Raw genomic sequence first — 19,826 nt, 5'->3', positions numbered from 1 at the left:
TGGTATTCATAATAATGTAAGAATATGGAATAAAATCGATTTCGTTCTTTTGTATGTTAAAGATGAGTTGAATCATATTTTAAATATATTGTACAAATGGCTTTTTACATAAAAATGTGAAAATAATCAAAACTCAAAAGTGCAACATTGGTAATAATAAAAGATGGCAGAGTATATAGAAAAAATAGTGGTAAAACTAAGTCGCGAGAGAATTAAAGAATAAGGATGGTGAGAGATAGAGATAAATAAAGAAAGACTGAGAGAAGGAGATAATAGTGAAAAAATGAGGCGGATGAAAAGGAGCCTGAAATAATGAGGCCGAAAACGAGTAAGAAAAAATTAGAAAAAATAAGAGCGTGCGCGTGAGATCTAGCAGACGACAACGAAGCAAAAAAAACGGTTCAAATTCTCTTTTTGCTTTCAATCTTCTTTCCCCTGTTAGTATCTCGTTCTTCGTCCCCCCTCTCTTTCTGACTGATACTTATTCTCTATTTCTACGTGTTCTTCATTCAATTCTTACATTTATTCTAACTTTATCTCTTCTTCTCATTCTCTTTTTCCGAGGGTGCAACTTAATTGAACTTTTATTTTCTGTGCTATGTATGCTTGCTAGGTTGTTCTTTGGCAAAATTATTGAATCAGAGAGACAGAGCAAATAAGAGAGAGAGAGAGAGAGAGAGAGAGAATCAGGAGATTTGCGAAGATACAGAGGCTAATGAGAGCTTAAAGAGCTCCAAATAACAGAAAGTGGGGGGAAATCTAGCATTCATGCTCTGCAATGTGGAATCATAAGACTCGTAGCACGAAAATCTTCAGAGGCAGAGAGTAAAGAGTACTGGAGGTGCAACTCACTTGCCGTCTAGGGATCGCCGGGGATGGGCGCCGGCTCACCACTTCCGGCGCCCTCAGCGTGGGTTCGGTTCGGAACGACGGAGCGCCCTCGTCTCCTTGGCAGCCTCCTTGCGGCGTCCGCCGTCCGCCATCTTGGATTATGAATAGCCCGTAGTGGCAAGGGCCACGATGGGACCCGGCCCAAGGTCGCAGTCCTTTCTGATTCCTGAGGGCGGCGCGGCAGCCGTGCAGAAAGACGATGATGTGGAGAACGAGGCCGTCGGAATACTTAACTAGCGATGCCAAAGAATCACGAATATTTTCTGGGCGCCCCCTTCGCGCGAGCTAACTGCACTAACGATGCACCAACGGCTGCAGCGGCAATAAGAACAGCGTCAGAATTGCCCCGGGAGGGGCGTATCGCACAGGCGCGCTTACAAACTTTTCTCCCTTGTTCTCTCTTCCTGAACTGTCGCTAGGATGGAGGAGTGGCCAGTCGATGCGACTGCGTCGCGACAGTGGTCCGTCACCCTGGCTGGATGGGTCCAGGTCCAGGATCTTCGAGCCACAGATCGGGGCACGAGGTCTTCTGGAGAAAATCATTCTTTCAGTACGTATTTCAAGAAAAGCTCTTTCACCGCTTTCACTTACTTGAAAGCCGATTAGGCCTACATCTTATTCTGTCCAATTAATGCAATCACTGTTTAATGTTATAAAACCCTATATGCCAGACAAGTCTATATTTCTATTTATTTTTATTCTAATTTAAAAAAAGTCTCAAATACTAAATAAACTTTGATGCGACATTTTTTCTTTGAATTTCATAGAAAATATAAAGAAACCTGAAAAAATAATTATAATTGTAAAACCATAATAATAGTTAAATCTTTAACTTAGCCATAAATAGAAATGTACTTTTTAAAACAATATGTGTTCAAGAAGATCTCTGCAATCATTTTATAATATTTAATTATATTTCAGTACTGAACTTACAATTTTTTTCCTATTTGTACAGATTTGTACAGACCAAAATAATGAAAGTTATAAGATCTGTACTCCATATTATTCTGTATTATTTTAATATACTATAATTTCAATTATCCGTATTATTTTAATATAATTGAGCAATATTCTTATGTTGAATTACGTTATATTAATTCCGATGAATTTGTGGATTTGACAACATAATCCAAATTTGCTTATTACTTTTACTTAATTTATTATATTCAACTATTTGTATTAAAATTTATTATCAAAGTATATTGGTTAGATTCAATAAATATTATTCAAATAACAATTATAAATCTATATATAAAACGAAAAACTTTATATGTTAATATTTTTTAGTTACTTTTAGTAATATTTTTTATTTACATTTTTATACCTAAAATGTGATTATGTTTTTTAATGTCAACATATTCAATAATCTAAAAATGTGATTTATGCAAGATTAGCGCTGTTTAATGTATATAGATTGAATATGTAAATTTTATTAATTTAAAAATTAAAAGAATTATATTATATTTTCATTTAAAAAGGACTATATGATATTTTATACGAAAATTGCTGGAAAAAGCTTCTTTTAATATGAAAACTCTGAAGATCAAGTATATTTTTTAATTAAAAATGTATTTTTTCGACAAAATATTAATTAGGAGGAAAATGAAAAAGAAATATAACTTAAAAAAATATGAATTATAATATTGCCATCATTAAAATTTAAAAATACTAAATTACATGATAATATATTTATAACCTGTATACTAATGATGGTGACATTTTTTTTAAGTTCGTATCATTTTATTTTCAGATAGGAAAGGTATATATTTACTTTAATTAAGTAATAATACTAAAATTATATTTATACTTTAATTGGTTTCCTATTTTATCCACAAGTATTGCGTTTCTTAAACTATAAAATAATTTCATATAAGCATTTATTTTATTTATTTTTCTATTTTTCATACTTACACATTATATAGAAAGATGTATAATTTATTTATAATTATTTATCTAGAAACTTTATGTCTTATCAAAATTTACTTCTATTATTTGATTACATTAAAAATAACTAATGGTGTATGATAATGTTTAACAACTGAAGAAGAATATGAATACTGAAGAATATTAAATACTACATACATGCATTTATAATATATACAAATTAATATAACTTTATAATAACATGAAATATATGTTTATTTTATTGTCTGTCTCATTATAGACTCTATAATTAATTAAATTTAATATAGAAATAATTTATCAACTAAGATGACAACTAAAGCTTGCTGCAAAAACTTAATTAATTAATATATTTCTTAAATTATAATCGGTACGTAATTGAACATTCAAAATTATAAAACGCTATTATGATTTCTATGAAATTATTTTCTATAATTCAATTGATGATAAGAGATCGATTTAAATATACAATAAGAAGAAAAATATTTATTTGTTCCTTATTTATACAACCGATGAACAAATAATTAATAATGGACAACTTTAAAATTTAATTTAAAAAATCCCATAAATACAACTTATATAACGTATAAAACAAACTAAAAATATTCATTTATATTTATTTATAATATAACATTAATTTTAAACAAAAATTTGTACGAACTATCTTAAATTAGATACATTTATAAATTACTTTTTACATAAGTAATTTTAATTATTTATTATCAATATAATTCGAATATAAGAGAATTTTATACAATAAATTAAATTATATAAAATAATGCGTAATAAAATAGATTAAATTTTGAATATTCATTTATTCATTGCATGAAACATTTTTATGGATTATATTAATTAATCGAAATACAATAGTTCAAGAAGTAAATGATTCACGAAATTTTTTTCTAATATAGTACTTCTTATTAATGTATTCTACTTGTAGTTGAAATTATATAGACAATACAAAGATTAAATATACAGTTTACTATTCATAAATTTCTATTATATTAACATAATATTTAATCAATAAAATTACTTTTTAAGCAATTATAAATTTTTAAAATAATAAATATTATATAGTAATAAATTACAAATATTAAAATATTTTTTTTATTATTAAATTTAATTTAAAAGAACAGTATAAATTAAAAAAAAATTTTCCGAACATAAGAAGCATTTTTGGTTTATTTAAATTGAATTTGAAAATCAATATATCGATCAATATTTACATTGAATATAATACTTACTGTTAAAAATTCTATATACCCGAAAGTTGGTAAATAATTTACAGAATTTATCAAAATGTATGAAGCAATTAAAATTTATTCAATTTCAATAATATGCAATTATTATTTCATGTGAAATAGCGATCTTATCCAATAATCATTCATTATTATTTTTATATTTATTGCATATTGAATTTAAGTTATATTTAAGTATGTACTGTTTATGTATAGTACTACAGTCAAAATTTTGACTGAAAAAAATATTTTCTATTTGAATAAACTTAGTTTACTTTAAAGTCTTTAAAGGGTAACTTTAATTTAAAAAAAAATAGATTTTTTGATTTTTTTCTGATGAATTTTTACTTATACAAGAAGTGGTTATATTTTTAAAATGAAAGGAACAAATTAATCATGTAAATCATATGTAATTTTTAAAAAATATATGGTAATGATGCATAGATCCATTGACAAAATTTTAATAAAAAAATTAATTCATGAATAACTTATAATCATTATGAGTATAACTTATGCACCATTCATTTATTTAAATTCATCATTATTGCTTAAAAGAAGTAATAATAAAACAAGAAAACTGGTAACACAGTAATAGCTATTGATTAATTTTAGAAATACTATATGTATTTTATATGTAACTACAATAAGGTTTATAATTACATCCTTATTGTTTTCTGACATCTGTTTTTTATTAACCTATGTATTGATAGGTATATTTATTCATTAAGTTTTCTTTGCAGATAATATTCTTTCTCCTTTAGTATATCTAGTCGCGCCAATGCTTGTATTACGTGGAGTGTTACCAAAGAATTTACATTTTAAGTTTGTTATAAATCGAGTATTTAAATGACCTACTAACATCGAAATGTTCGCCCGACAGTTGTATGGCTGCATGCATAATGTTGATTGCGGGATAAAAAAAAATGATAATTTACTTAATAAGTTTAAAAGAAAATATAATATAAATAAAAATGTTGTATTACTCGGTAATAAATAATTACTTAAATAATTAAATAACAAAATTATTAGGATTTATACTTAATGAAATTGTAATAGATTTGGATTTAAAATATATTCTTAGTATATTTTGTTTTTTTACAATATATATATATATATATATATATATATATATATATAATAACTATCATTTATTACTATATATTATCTATACTGTATCTACATATATTAAATTTGTTTCATAATTTCATCGACTGTGAATTGAAAAAATAATAAATAATTTATTTAATATAAACATTTATATGATAAAATATAACGTTAATCTTAAATTTTTTTTATTTGCAAAAAAGGACTTCAAAAATATAATACAATTTTATTAAATATAAAGTCTAATCATTTTTAATGTACCGAATAACATCAACAATAGTGATTATTAAATGCTTGTAGTAATTAATTGATTTAAAATCCTTATTTAAGTTCATGAAAGCAGTGTCTATTTTAAAAGAATTACTCATTCATTACATCAAATTTCAACAAAAATTTATCCAATGAACTACTGTTGTTATGAGATCGTAAAATATTTTATAATTGTATAACAAATATTATACGCAATCATTATTATATTGTAACAATAAAACTAATTGTACATAAATGAAGTATTTTTATAAATGTGTTGTATAATGATACTCATTGATATACTAATTTAGTTTATTAAATTATTTTATAGCAAGCATTTTATGTATTTTGTTATTATTTAACTGCATTTATAAGTTATATATAAATAAATAAGTCTTCTTTTTAAGATTATCACGAATTTTTATTAGAATCTAATATTAGTTAGTATAATGTAAAATATTGTTTATAATAAAGAAAATTATATTAACAGTTATGTTCGTTTATATAATTATAAATTGATGATTTGTATGAATAGACGTTTAGAATAATTGTAAATTTTATTTAATTACAGAAATGTTTTATAAAAATTTATTTTAAAGGCTTTTACTATTTTTTTGTTTTCTTCATTCAATAAAATGAAATTGGTAGATTTTTTACGTGGAATATATTTTACATATTTTAAATACTGGTATTGATTATGTTTTTTAAATTTTTCATGCATTTAATTTAAAATTTTTAAAAATTTGAGAACACTGTTGCGTGTATGTAAGCCACATATTTTGTTAGTATGTTAAATATATGAAATTATACAAATTAATTAAAAATGTATTGTTCAGTTCTTATTACTACATTAATAACACTTTAAACTCATTATGTACATTGATAATGGATATATTAATGACAAATTATTTCAAAATATTTTTACTTATTATTTTATCTAAGGATAAAAGAGCCAAGAGGAAGAGTATGACAAGAAAATGAATGTCAAAGCATCTGAAATCACTAGGTCGTCTCTTGTAGTTGGCCGCACTGACAACGAAGATGGCAAGGTGCCGTGATAGTATTTTTTACTTTTTTTAACTTCTAAATCGCTCATATTTTTTATTAATTTTTCAGAACATACCCTGTCTTTTTTCAGTTTTTATTGAATTATAAGTTTTTGTTTGAAATTTTCAGCACCTTATTAGCAAAATAATTTGCATTATTACTGAATGATGCAAATGTTTTAACATATCTTCAAGTATTGAAGGCAATTGACAATTGAATTATTTCAATTGTCTTTGTATATTTTGCAAACACAATATATAAAAGAGACTATTGTAATTGAAATACAAAACGCTATATGTGAATTCTAATCTACGATATTGCAAATAAATATACCTAATTCATTCTAAACTTGATTAAATTAAAATTAAATTAAATTAAAATTTCATTATATACATAAAATTTTAAATATAAAAAATAACTATATTTTTTTGCTCAATATACTCAAATAAAAGACTTTAAAATATAATTAACTTCTGTCCAAGCTTATTTTATTTAATATTAGCCTAGATAGAATTTAATTAATAATAATAATAATTTTTATGAATGAGTCACATAATTGCTAAACTTTTTCAAGATTCAATTTAAAAAATAATTATACTTTAAAAATTTCCTACACTCATAAGTTTTTCATTTTGTAAATAACTTATTATAAATAAAAAAAATGTTATTTGTTAATTAATAATTCATTTATATTTTTCTCATCTTATAAAAGCAATAGACTAATTCAAAATACAAAAATAATTATCAATTTTAAACAATATAAATTAATACAATAATATAATTCAATTAATATTCATTTTTTATTGGAAACCAAACTTTTAAAAATAGGCTAATATATGTCATTGTATATCTGAATACTTGAGCGTGCAGTTATAAATACTACATTAAATATCTTTTTTAATCGTGAGATTAACTGTAACTATAAGTTATACTTATATAATTGCATTAGTAAATAATTTTATTTATTAAATACTTTTTTATACTATATTTATACTATGTTGTTTATATTGTTTATATTACTATATTGTTTATACTATGATTTTAATTAATACCTGAATTCTTTTAACGAAATACACATATTTAAATATTGCAAAATGTTAATAATAACGTAATCAATTAACGAACTTTAGTAGCTTGAATCTGAATTACATTGATAATGCTTATGTTTTCTAAAACATTATCAGTACCACCATATAATAGTACTAAAGAAATGTGGTTAACACAACTCTCTTGGTAAAAATTACAATCATTAGTTATGTCTATTGAACTAAGTTAAGACAGCGGCACAAATATCACGAGTATTATTATGTTTCATGTCTTTTTTACAGAAGAATAAATAAATATTCGAAAAATTATAAAGCCATATTAAGGAATATTTCATTTTCAAGTGTAACATAAAAATAATATAAATACAATCTTGTATTGAATATCTTCTCTGTCGTAACATAATAAAGTTCATATTTATTTAACACAAATATCGTTAAAATTTTTTACATTCTTATTCTTTATAAATCGAATAAGAATAATCTGTATATAATATGATATATTATATTTCTAATATAATATTCATGTAATATCTAAATTGTATTTGATTACATATATTACAGTTACTTAGGTAAAAATATATATTTATACAAATACTTTTTAATAACTAAATAATTTTTTATAGCAATGGAATCTGAAATTCTATTTATCTCTACAATATGTTTCAGACCTTATACCCCTTCAAAAACATTTAATGAGTAAACAGATAACATGTCAAATTCCATTGGTAACATAGTCTTTTTAATGCTAAGCTAACCTAACTTTTTATTAAAATTAGAATAATTATAAGAATAATTATTTATGTATAGTTTATTATTAATAACTAGTATATAATTATTTATATGTTAATGATAAAGCATATCCATTGTGCAAAATAAGATGAACCATATTAATAGTTCAGAAAGTGTTTTATATTTGTTATTAACATGATAGTAATTACATATATAAAACGGAATAACAGTGTTGTATTAATTGCCGACCATAAACGAATTTTTTACATAATTTTTTGTCTTATATTTTTTCATATGTAATTATCTGAGATTCATTAATTTCACTATGAAAATATTACAGTTATTGCAAATGTATAATTCAATTTTTGGATATTTTCATTGGAGCTGCCAATTGTGGCCAAAGTGACCCAAACGTTACTACTTAGCTACTATTTTTTCTATTCTTATTAATTTTTGAATATTTTGCAGAAATTTCCTTAGATTAAAGCAACCACATTTAATAGTTTAATTATCAATCTTTCTATTTTTCTATCTTTTATAATTTCTATCTTTCTTATGCTGTTGTTACTGTATTGTTATTCTCAATTGCATACAATATTTGATTTGTTATTTAATTAACTCATAAATTTGTTAATCGTATTTAGTTTTCATTTTATTTCAATTGATGACCATAATTTGCAGAATTAAATATAGAAATTCTGTCACATTTTTAATATGTATATTTATTATATCATTTTTTTAACGAAATTTTTAAGTATTTTATTAATATTATGTTACTTTTCAATATCTATGTCATATTAACAATAGAAACATTAAAATCTCCTTTGCTGTTTGTTTAAAAAAATCTTGCAATAAGTATTATACAAAGTGAATTTTAATACTTATTTCTAATGAAGATGCACAAATCTTTCATATAACAAATTAATCACATAATAAAACAATTACATTTTATATTTAAGAATAAAAAAAGTATAATTTTTATGCAAGATAAGAAAAGTTTATTATAAGTATTATTGAAGTAAATCAGAATATAATTATGTGATATATACTATTTGTATACCTCTTATGGCTCAATACTTATTATTAAATTTTTAATTAAAGAATTAGTTATATGATACCTTTTGTTTCTAAATATTTTATTACTTATTTCAGTTATAATTGTATAAAATACGAATATCATTGAATTTCAATTTCTATATTTATTATTATTTAAATTTTTAATCATGTATATGTATATAATAATGAAAAAGTATATTAATGTATCTACTTTAAAAAAATCTATTTTATATACAGAGATAAATAAATATATATACATGAATAATTTTATAATAGTGACTTACATTTAATTAGATTAAATTCGTAGTATATTATTTCATTAATTTTTTATTGTGGATGATGAATTTTTAAATTACATCTTATTTTATAATTGGATTCAAATTAAAATATTTTTTAAGAAATAAATAATTTGTTTATTAAATATCGATCAGTAGAATTACATTTTTATGATGGTAATATCAACTGTAAATAAGTGCAGATATCTGTAACACACTTACCTCTATCGATAAAAATTGAAATTTTTATTGAATTATTAATATTGAAATTATTCAACTATATTATTAATTACTAACATATAAGCTATTTTTAATTGTAATATAGAGTCCCACTGGACAAAAACTGTATTTAAATTGTATATTATAATAAGGAAAATCATTGTATATTTTCGGACTGCTAAAATAAATAATTTTCTTTCGTATTAATTTAAAATTATTGAACTATTCTTATTAATAATCAAATAGAATTTTAAATATTCGATTATTTATTATTATATAATACCAATTAATTAAAATATCAATATCTTTTAAATATGTTTCGATAAATAATTTTTAATTTCGAAAAATGTTTAATTTATAACTAGTACTGTATCTAAGATAAATAAAAACTGTTAATAATAATTAATTTTCAAATAACTTGAATATATTTTTATCTGAGTATTAATGACAATTGGTATAGTATAATAATGTTGATATTTTATAAGTACAAATTAAATTATTAAATATATGCTTTTAGAAGTATAAGTGAATTATTTTAATTTCCTAGGGATAAAAAGATTAATAATATTAAATGAAACTCATTTTTTATATAGTTACATATTTAGATATAAACTTATATATTTAGTAATATAAAATTTACTGTATTTGTTAGATATCGAATTACTTGCCGAGTTCCTAATTATTACTTTGGATGATTGAATATGGAACTGATAAAAAAGATAAAATTTATTTTAGCTAGAAAAACTACCTAATCATAATAATAATTATTAATTGTTTAAACAAAATATCTTTTACTTGTTCATAAGAATTTCGAAAAAAAATTGCTATTAATATTTGTTCTAATATTATCTATTTTTTAATTATTTATAATATTTTTCAATACAATTAATGAGAGTTATTAAGTTAATACAAATAGAAAAGAAAATAATGAAAAAATTTTATTAAAAATATGAAACAACAATTATTATTAAGATTTAGAAAGTAAAGTGAAGTTAAAATGCATTGAAATTAAAAAAAAAGTTACAGTTCTTAAAAGTTCTCTGGAATTTCGTAAATATAAAAAATAATTTAATTAAAATTTTAAATCATTTGTATAAAATAAATCGAAATGTATTCAAAATTTTCAAAAATAATAATATTAAAAGATAAATAATAATAAAAATAAGAAAATTATAACATTACAGTTTTTATGTTTTAAAATCAACTTATATATATTTTAAACTAATTAAAATGAAAATTGATAAAGAATTAATAGATATTATTAATAATTATAAGAAATTTTATTTTATTAACAAGTTTAATAATTTGTTTCATCTTTTTAACTTTTTGACTTGATTTCACAAGATTTTTAACAATTTAATTATTACAATGTTAACAAGAAATTTCCTTGTAAATCCAAATTTTATGTTTTGATTAAAATAATAAATCAAATTTAATTTTATATTTATAAAAGATTATATATTTTTTATTTTTGTTTCATTAAAATACCTTTATTCTTGATTTATTTAGTATATAAACAAAACATCAGCTTATTGTTATTGTTCTAATATTTCTAATTTCTTTTCCTGTATATTATTATATAGTACTGTAGAGTACTGTATATTATTTAATTTAACATTAGTTTACTTATGCGGTTCAATAGAATAGTGAATTTAAATAATACATAAATTAAAGTAAATCAAATTAAAATTTTCTCTAGTATAATAGATCTTTTCAATTTTATCTCCGAAAAATATCTGTTTGCACAATTATATTTTAAAATATAATACAAATACATTTTAATTAGAATAATTGAATAATTACGTAAAGTTTGTAATCAATATTTAATATCATTTTTATTTATAACGTTTAAATGAAGAAATAGCAATATTATAATTATAATTATTATAATTATAATTATTATATTATTAATATTATAATTTATTGAATGTTATATACTTGTAAGTACATTATTATTAACGAATTTATCAGAAAGTTAGTGATACATTTACCTCTTTATGAAGTGTTGGATTACGAAATCCAAAAGTTCTAGTGTCTAGTCTAAAAAAGTCTAGCCTAAAAAAGTTCCAGTGTGAAAGTTGTTTTATTTATCATTTTATCGAATGACAATCTAAATGATTTCTATTAATATTAAAAAATAGTTAAACATTAAAAATTCTAAAGTAATTAATAGTATGTATGAAGTAATACTATTTTATAGTAACTGCTTAAGGAAGAGGAAAAAATCATGCGACAGAGATAATGGTAAAATCCTAACTTTATTTACAGTTTCCCTATCTAACAGTTCTTAGCTGTATCATCTATCGCAAGATAATTCAGACGTTTCATAATTATACAGTTATTGGAAGTAAGATCGATTAAATCCCATTTGCAACATTGTCGCGGCAATGGCATTCCATTTACTGTGAAAAAATTCAGTGAAAGTCTTGGCATGGCTCGTCAGTGCGCCTTACACTCGGCTAAAATCAGCCATTCTGCAGCATAATCAACTTTATTAAACCTCTAATCGAAGGCGATTAGTTGAAGGTAAGACGTTTTGCAAGTGCCCAACTGGCCAACGGATAACAAAGCTCAGTCAGAGTAACGACGTACTTGGAATTCAATCAACTTTGCACTTCCTAGTTGTACCGCGTATTGCAAAGGATTTTCTAAAAGAAGACTTTGATCGTATGACTGACACGAATAGACCGGGCTACTATGGCAATATGCGAAAGTTAAGGGCGATGGTTTACGTATCACCGGCATGCGCCAATTGTACCAATGTCAATAAGTATGCTTGTCTTGACGAGGCTATTTAGCCAGATGACGTCGATCCTCTTCATTTTCTCGAAGCAGTATGAGTTTTTTCTTTTACTAATTTGACTTGGAATAAATTGCTTTGAAAAATAACGTTATATAAGAAACCTCAAATTTTTTAAATGTTTTTTTATTATTCTATTTCTTTAAGGAAAATTAAGAATAAAGAAAATTAAATTCAATGATGCAAGTTTAATGAATTATGTCGTATATTTAATTTTAAGGATGCTAAAGTTTCATTTTCAATTTATGTCTTTGAAATGTCTTTGGATATGATCTTTTAATTGATCTATATGGCCTGATAAGGTATTTATAAACTAGAATCAAGTATCTTTCAACAATAATATCGTTCAGTTCGGAAAACTAGCCGATGAGAAATATCGCATGAAATCAAGTAGTTCCTTATACGCGTAAATAACAAACATTAAATAGCAACATTAATTGAAAATATGTTTAACGTGTAGGAAAGAAAGGCAAAATACTTTTAGCAATAATATGACCGGGAATTATTTTGGATAGTTGGCAAGAACCGTTTCCTGGTTGGGTTGACAATGTCAACTGTTAAAGGCATTTTCTGCAAGTAAGTGTAACATCCTACGATTTTTCGTTACTAAAAATTTTTTTAACAATTGCTATATTTGTTATATTTTGCATATCGTTTTATACTTTGGTGTTGTTATTAATAAAATATGATTTTAAATACTTTAATTTATATTTCAAAATTATTTACTAACATTTTTATTTAATAAAAGAAACTTAAAAATGACCTAATGTGAAAACATTTACTTATATATTAAATTATACATATAAAATAATGTTAATTATTTGGATATTTCTTCTATCTATGTATTTTACTTATAAGAATATTATGCTTATAAAATGCAATATAATAAAATAAAATCAAATAAAAGTAAATAAATTAAGTAATGAAAAAAAAAAATAAATATAATTATATAATACAAATTTTTTCATTTACAATTATTGAAAATCTTAATAATTTTCTGGGTATCATATAAAATTTGTTTTTGATAAAAATCAGTATACAGTATCAGATTTATCAGTTTTTTTATTAATTTTCAATCCATAATTTTCAATACTCTATCAATATAATAGTTTAATAGTTAAGTATAATAGTTTAATATAAATTAAAATTAATTTATAACTACAATAATTGTATTTATTTAAAATTTACTAATACATTGTACTGATTTTTAAATATAATGATATTTTTTTTAATAATGTGTTTATTAAAAAAATTGTATTTTCCTAATATTAAAATTAATAAATTAACATTTTAAATCTTAAATAAAATCCTAACACATAATTGATTAACATACGTGCTAAATTAAGTTCATTAATTGAAAAAGATTTTATTGATGATTTATGAGTGACGAAATTCGAAATAGCTTTATTTAAATTTAAAATAAATATCAAAAGATTTTAAATGCAATGTAATTAGCTACTTCAATTTACAAGTACTAATTTTATTATTTATCCAGTTCAATAACAATTTTAATTATATTTGTATAAGATATCTAGAAATAATTTGAAGGAATTCAATAGATTTGCAAAAACAAGAATTATTTTTATATACTATTCATATTTATTTCATACATATATTATTTATTTTATATCTATCATTCAAATAATTTCAACATAATAAAAATAATTAATATTAAATTACAAATGATTTAGATACACATTTTCACAAATAAATAGTACTTATGTAATATAAGAATCGGATAAAAGATAAATTTTAATTTGGACTTTAAGTATAGATAATCTATAAAAATATAAAAATAAACCTCAGATAATTAACCAATTTTTTAATGTTTAAAACTAACGAATTAATTTAAATTAATAACAATAGTAATAATAATAATGATAATAATAATGGAAATGACAAAGATAATTATGATAATCATAATAATGAATAAAAGTAATATAATAGTAAAATAATCACAATAAGGCTAATAATGATGACATTATAATAATAATAGATAAATATAGTTAAAGAAAATATTTGATAAATCAAATAAATATTGAGTTAAGCCCATCAAAAAATTAAAACTATGAAATATAATTACATTTCAAAGAATTTAAACAATTGACGAATAGAACGTTCTTGAAATCCGTGTAATATACAGTTTTCAGGCCAGCAACAGCATTGTAATGGATGTGATACTGGTGGATATGGTAGTCTCAACAATCTTAGCTGCAGCCTTGAAGGCCGAACAAGAGTCTAAAAAGTTGCATGTATTCCATTGTACCTAAGGAACAATTAACCCCACCACTTCGGGTTATTACTACGCCGAAATAATAAGGGCTTTAAAAAACATCCTTGTAGGCGTGCCGCCTGGTATCCTCGAGCAAGACTTCGGGAGAATCGACTCAGGAATGAATTATTATATTAATTTTCCATATGTTGCCGGGCTATTTGAACGATCAATTTGCACAAATTACAAAACCTGGTTATAAGCAAGTTACATTCGGCAGTGCATGTAATTTATGTCTATATTTTTAATTAATGTAAATAAAATATTTCTTATTCTTTGCTTATTTTTATACATTTTATCTAGTATCATAAATAATGTAAAATGTAAATGTTTATATTACAAAGTTTATATTTAAATGTATACAAAATTTACAACCAAAATAGGAATATTTATTTTCTCAATATTAAATTTATTTAATATTAAATTTATTTCAGTATTAATTAAATTAATTATTTAATTAAAAATTATTAATTAAAAATTTACATAAACTATTTATATTTATATTTATATTTATATATTATTTATATTATAATTTTATTCATATGATACAAGTGCAACATAAAATAATATTCGTAATAATACTCGAATATTCATAAAAATGCAAAAGTTGAAATTAAAATAAACATAAACTTTTTAAAAATGAAATTTTGTAAAAAATTAGCACAAGATTAAAAGTGAGAAAATTTGTAATTTTCATTTATTTATACGAAAAAGTATCAACTGTATTTTAGTAACAATTTATTTCTAATGAAAAATCAAAGCTTTTAACAATATAAAAATGCAGCATAATTACAGTACAATTTTGTGAAAGTTATCCTCAATATTACCATTATTATATATTTTTAAACAATTTAAAGAATTCTGCTTATCCACTATTTATATTTTTTATAATACAAATGGTAACAAAATATCGTTAATGTTTACCGGTGATTAGATAAGGATACTTTTTTTTCATCTCCGAGAAATTATTATGTAAGTAGAATGAAAGCTGATAGTTTGTCGATAATTTCTATTTTTATTTTTATATTTCAAATTTATTTTGGTTAATATTTAAATAATAATTACTGAATAGAAGAAACAGGACTTATGCAAATGAAAGAACAAGTCTGATTTAACTAATAATTGGATATTTCATTATAAAATAATTTTTTTAGCAAATTTATTCATATCATTGTATATTTATTTACATTAGTATAAATACTTACTTATTCATTTAAAATATTATAACTGTATTACTACAAAATATATTAATGAATTATTGTTGTAATTTTTTTAGCATATTAAAGAGTGTTTTCCTTTTCATAGTTATGTAATTTAAAATTTGTTCGAACATTACTAAAGCTGTTAAATTTTAATATATTAAACATTTTTATAACGTTATAAAAAAAATCTATTTTTCCAATATATGTTTATAAACAAAAATATACATTTTAATCAAATGATAAAAGCACGAAACATAAAAAACTTAGAAATAGGAAGAAGAAGAATATAGAATTTGAGAACCTGAGCCACTTGAAGTTCTTATAAAAATGTAAAATTCAAACCGTTTATTACTCAAATATGAATACCTAATTTCTCTGTAGTAAAGAATAATTTTATAATAATTATTTTGTTGAATGCTTCAATCAGATTACATTTGAGTGCTTATTATTTTCTAAATTTTCAGCAATATTTGAAAAATACATATACTTGATATTTACCCAATAAAAATTTGTACACATTGTCTAGTAACATTTTATCCAATGATATTATTTTCAATATAATTGCTTAATAATTTTGAATTTGCGAACTTTTCTTAAGAGAGCTTACCATACTCACGAACTCTCGTATTTCGTGAAGATATATTTCTTTTTAATTTTCAGCTTTCGCAAGTAATATTATAAAGCTATTGTTATAAATTTTTAAAAATATTTTATTGTATGTGTTTATTAATTTACTGCCATAATTAATGATTTGAATAAAATCGTGAAAATAACTGAATGTATACATGGACAGTCAATTTTGAATTTTGTAGATGCATGAGTACATTTCTGAACATAAAACTATATATTTGTAAAATTGTTAAAAGAAGTAAATAGAAGTACTTGCATTTAAAGAAATGAACCTATATTATAAAATTTAATTACTATTCATTTATATTTTCTAATGATCTGATTTACTAATACATTATCATTGCTCAATACTATGTTTCTTTAATTTTCTATTACTCATTATTTCTTTAATTTATAGTTTATTCTAGTATATCAAAATTACCAATCACTAGCATAAATTTTGTGCAGACTGACTTTACAATTGAGACTGTTACAAAAAATTATATTAATAAAAAATAACTTTAAGATCTTATTCGATTAATTATATAAAAACGTATTCTTGCCTTACATAAATATATGTTGATATTTATACTCATTTGGAAATTCAAACCCACAAATGTATATGCTATTGGTTTTATGGTAATCTTAAAATCTTATTAACAATTTAGCGCATGATTAATTTATTTTTAATAAATATTTCCATATATATTGTAACATTTCTTCTCAAATTTTAGTATACGGTTCGATTATTTTCGTATTTATAATTAGAAGATTAAATATATTTAAAAAATTATTGTAAAAACGTTTTTCAGTGTTTCTCCATATACATTATGAAAGTAGGAAAATTAGACTGCTATTAATAACCTTGTATACATTAATAAGATATCCTGCTGATAATTTTATACAATAATGCTGATATAATGAATAATGAAAATTTTGATACTATATGATATTTTTTTTGGTAAAATGAATAAAAAATTAAATTAAATTTATCAAATAATCTGAAGAATAAATGAAACATTGGTTTATAATCATTTTAGGAAATTTTTATAGTAGAAACTAGAGGTTTTAACAAATATGGAAATGATTGTTTATAGTTTTTTTTGATAAGTAACTATTTTAATATTAATAAGTCATTACTAATTAATTATTTAATATTCATATTGAATGTGCATCAAAATTCAGTAAACCTTGGAAAGAATTATATATAAGTTTAGTTCTCTAATTCTCATCATAAATCGATTACATCATTTTTCATTATTTTAATTTTTAGTTTCATCTACTTTATAATTGCTCTTCCAATTTAATTATAAATTGCAAAGCAAAATGTTTTACCAAAATGTCAAGGAATGTAAATGAAATTTTTCTACACGTCGTATGGAGTCATATTTCGAAAGTAGCTTTTTTCTAGTCTTCGAGTTGCAACGTCGATTTACCAAGGGCAATAAGTATACGTCAGATTTTTCGATGCGTGAATGGCAGTTTCAAGGCCTTACGCAGATGAGCTCATAGAAATGTTGTCCGAAGGAAAACGCAAGAGCCATACGATGGATCCACGCTTGATCAACTGAAACGACTACTTGGAAACTTGCGTACTTGGCACTCGTACTTACTTCCTTAAGGAAACGACATAAACGACAAAGGAAGCTGTGCGAAGAATGGCAGCGTAATTATATCAGTTGGATTTTTAACCAAATGAATTTATAACGTACGACCTGAATATAATTTATAATTTTAATTCTCAAGTTATTCAATATTTTAAAACATTAAATGACTATAAAAGAATTAATTTTAATCGAATAGGTGTAGTTTATAAAACTTTTTAAATATTATAGATTAATAATGCTATAAACTTTACATAATTGAATTCGTATTCATTTTTTCTGGTTTATAATCTTTAAAATAGCATTTTCTGTAGCACAATACATAATATATAAAGTAAAAAAAAGAATACAAATGATAGCAAGTACATATAATTTATAGTCATCAAAATTTCTTCTTCCTATCCTACTCTATAGTTACTCTCATATTTCTACTTTGACTATTTTATTTTGACATTTTTATTATTTAGTTATACATTTTTACTGGCCTCGCATAATTCCGGCTGTAGTGCCTCTAATTACTTTCGCCATAGCTACGTGCTTCTTCGTGTATATTTTGGGAATTGAATTGCCAGTAGCCGTATCGATTGCTGTTGTTTTCGTGCTAATATTAATTTGGCTTTATCAGTCGTAAATGCATCCTCGTCACTGAAGCCAAATATATATTTTAAAAAATCATTGCCTCTTTAAGCTTGATCGATAATTGACCAGAGTTTAGGTGAGAACGTTTTTCTCAGTCAGATAGTATTTAACTATAACTTTTCTGATCTTTTTTTTTAAATTGTCAATTGTCTTATTTATATTTCATCTAATTTTAAGTAAATTTTTATACAAAAATATACATTTTCTATTTTAAAAAATAAAAAATATTTTATACTCAATCAACAATATTTTTATTTATGAGATAAACAAAAATATCTAAAGTTTTTTTACTTGTAATATTCCTTTATAATAAAAATATTATTAATTTTTCGTATTTCATTTAAAAAATGTATTTTAATTATATCACCTACTTTCTGAATTTAAATCTCATCTAATTTAATTTATCAAAAATATTGTTGCATATTTTTTTTTACACGTTTGTTGAATAGATAAGAGTTTATTTGCATTTATTAAATAAAGACGTAAAAATAGTTAAAAATTTTTATAATTAAATTATTTGTAGGTTTAAATAATTTAACTATTTAATTACTGTTACAGATATATGAAATAAAAATTAATATAAGGTTTATAAGTTTGAGATATTCATTTTGAATAGCTTTGCAATTTTTTTAATCGATTAACCACTGAAGATTATTATAATTTCAAATGGATTTCAAACATTGAAGAAAATACTACTATAAATAATTTGACTAGTCAAAATTTAAAGAAAATGATTAAAATTAAAATATAATATTTGATTATTAAAAGTTAAAATTTATTCAAACATTCATTTCATTGTTGTTTATAAAAAAGTATTAAACAAATTATAGAAAAATAACATTTTTTAAAAATATCCAAAGATTTTTTATTTAAAATAAAAATTATTTTATGTTGTAAAATAAGTGTGTAATTCCGAATACTTTCTAATACCTTATAATAGAGTC

General features: G+C 22.4%; 1 protein-coding gene and 1 pseudogene across 3 annotated transcripts in view; one reads left to right on the top strand and one right to left on the bottom strand.

Moving 5' to 3' along the window:
* Positions 1-1,472, bottom strand: part of LOC105360651 (fatty acyl-CoA reductase 1) — a 38,280-nt gene extending 36,808 nt beyond the window's left edge. For 2 of the 3 annotated variants that reach the window (XM_011497613.1, XM_011497614.1), the window contains exon 1: positions 853-1,468. The gene's annotated coding sequence lies outside the window, so the exon portion shown is untranslated. Of the gene's footprint in view, positions 1-852 lie in introns of all 3 variants that reach the window. The other variant, XM_011497615.1, reaches the window with a different exon arrangement.
* On the top strand, positions 1,312-18,340 carry LOC105360831 (putative fatty acyl-CoA reductase CG5065; annotated as a pseudogene).
* Positions 18,341-19,826: the final 1,486 nt, after the last annotated feature.

Source organism: Ceratosolen solmsi, unplaced genomic scaffold (genome assembly GCF_000503995.2).
Source record: "Ceratosolen solmsi marchali unplaced genomic scaffold, CerSol_1.0 scaffold47, whole genome shotgun sequence".
NCBI classification, from domain to species: Eukaryota; Metazoa; Arthropoda; class Insecta; order Hymenoptera; family Agaonidae; genus Ceratosolen; species Ceratosolen solmsi.
The sequence above is the reverse complement of the archived record's forward strand: the minus strand, read 5'-3'. Positions and strand labels throughout refer to the sequence as shown.